This window comes from Plectropomus leopardus, unplaced genomic scaffold (genome assembly GCF_008729295.1).
Source record: "Plectropomus leopardus isolate mb unplaced genomic scaffold, YSFRI_Pleo_2.0 unplaced_scaffold8830, whole genome shotgun sequence".
Classification (NCBI taxonomy): domain Eukaryota; kingdom Metazoa; phylum Chordata; class Actinopteri; order Perciformes; family Serranidae; genus Plectropomus; species Plectropomus leopardus.
Genome location: NW_024697349.1, coordinates 1 through 1,737, shown reverse-complemented (window position 1 = coordinate 1,737; position 1,737 = coordinate 1). Strand labels below are relative to the sequence as shown.

Here is a 1,737-nt window from a genome sequence, read left to right as displayed (position 1 = left end):
GTCTGTGATCTAAAGCGAGATTATTGATCCCGTCTGTGATCTAAAGCCATTCGATGACCACAGCTGTTAATTATTTGTGCTTGATCAGAATATCTTCCACCGTCTCTACCTGAGGACAGAGGCACTGCTGGACAGACATCATTCATTAGCAGTCTTTATGATTGTGTCCAGATGATTAACGTCTCTCTAACCATCTGTCTGTCTCTGTCTCTGTCTGTCTGTCGCTCTGTCTCTGTCTCTGTCTCTGTCTTTATCTCTGTCTGTCTCTGTCTGTCTCTGTCTGTCTGTCTGTCGCTCTGTCTCTGTCTCTGTCTCTGTCTGTCGCTCTGTCTTTATCTCTGTCTCTGTCTCTGTCTCTGTCTCTGCAGCTCTGAAGGTGGACAGAGAGCAGTCTGATGGACCTGCAGCTCCCGTCAGGTCGGCGGCGTCCTTCAGGGTGAGAACAACATCAGAAACCTTTTTTATGTTTTCAGAGAACGTTACTTGAACTTGAACTCTGAAAACGTTACTAAAACGTTGCATCGTACCATTCTCAGAACATTTTTAGAACCCCAGATTGCGAGCTGTGTAGTTGACGGCGTTCTACCGTAGACTATCAGCCATCGGTCCTTTAATATTTAAAAATGCAAAAACATTTTGTAGTAAAGATTAGGAAATCCTTCGTTTAAGTTTGAGACTCTTATGTTGTTATTTTAAGCTCCGTGTTTCAAACGGAAAAGTGACCTCTGCGCTTCTCTCCGTCTCACAGGCCGACTCCAAGAGCTTCAGGAACGGTGAGTTTTTATTTCTGCCTCATCTGAAGCTGACAGACGCCGGCACTGACGGCCTCTAACTTCCTGTTTCCTGTCTGCAGACGACCTGTTCCAGAAGGTGGTCAGCAGCCGCTCCAGCAGGACGATGAAGCAGTGAGACGTCCGCAGAAAGTCCGAGGAACCAAAGAGCAGAACGTGTTCCCGCCCCAAAGGGTCAAAGGTCACAGAGATGAGAGGAAAAATCCTCCTCGATTTTTTTCTTTTTTTCTTTCCACTCTGAACTGATGTCGCATTTCACAATAAAACAGCGTCACATTTCACAATAAAACAGCTGCAATTTATTAAACTTACAAAGAAAAGCAAAGATGATCGGTGAGCAGCAGAGGACAGTCAGGGAACCGCAGAGACTGACTTTATTTTCATGTATTCGTTCTCTGATGGTGAAACTAAAGTTGATGCTTTAATGATGATCAATAAATATTTCGTCATTCTGGGAAATGTAGGAAACAGCTGAGAGAAGCAAACAGAGCTGACGGACAGTCAGGATCACCGATCAGATCAATACGTGTTTGATGAGACGAAGATGAGATGAAGAGGATCCGAGGGGGATTTTTCCTCCTTTTGTGACAAAGATTTTTTTTTTATATATATATTTTACCGACTCAGTGTTTTTATTTTTTCTTTGTACTGTAAAAAAACATCAAACAAACAAACAAAACAACACTTCTGAAATCCAAAGTTTGACCTTTTTCACATGTAAAACTTTTGTAAAGTGTGTTTTTCTCGTTGTTGTTGTTGTCCTTGTTGTTGTGTACTCTGTGTGTTGTTGTCCTGCAGCATGTGGGCAGGCCTGAGCTCAATCACACAAAGTGACCTTATGGATTTCTGGACCTTTTTTTAGGATTTTTTGTAAAATAAAACTAAAAAATGAGCTCTGAAACACAACTTTGTGTGTGTGTGTGTGTGTGTGTGTGTGTGTGTGTGT

At 42.4% G+C, this 1,737-nt stretch overlaps 1 long non-coding RNA gene across 1 annotated transcript; it reads left to right on the top strand.

The window, feature by feature from the left end:
• The first annotated feature begins 360 nt into the window (after positions 1 to 360).
• LOC121940485 lies at positions 361 to 1,037 on the top strand. The gene is made up of 3 exons (XR_006105634.1): positions 361 to 436; positions 749 to 773; positions 854 to 1,037. It is a non-coding gene; the product is annotated as an uncharacterized LOC121940485 (long non-coding RNA).
• The last annotated feature ends 700 nt before the right edge of the window (positions 1,038 to 1,737 follow it).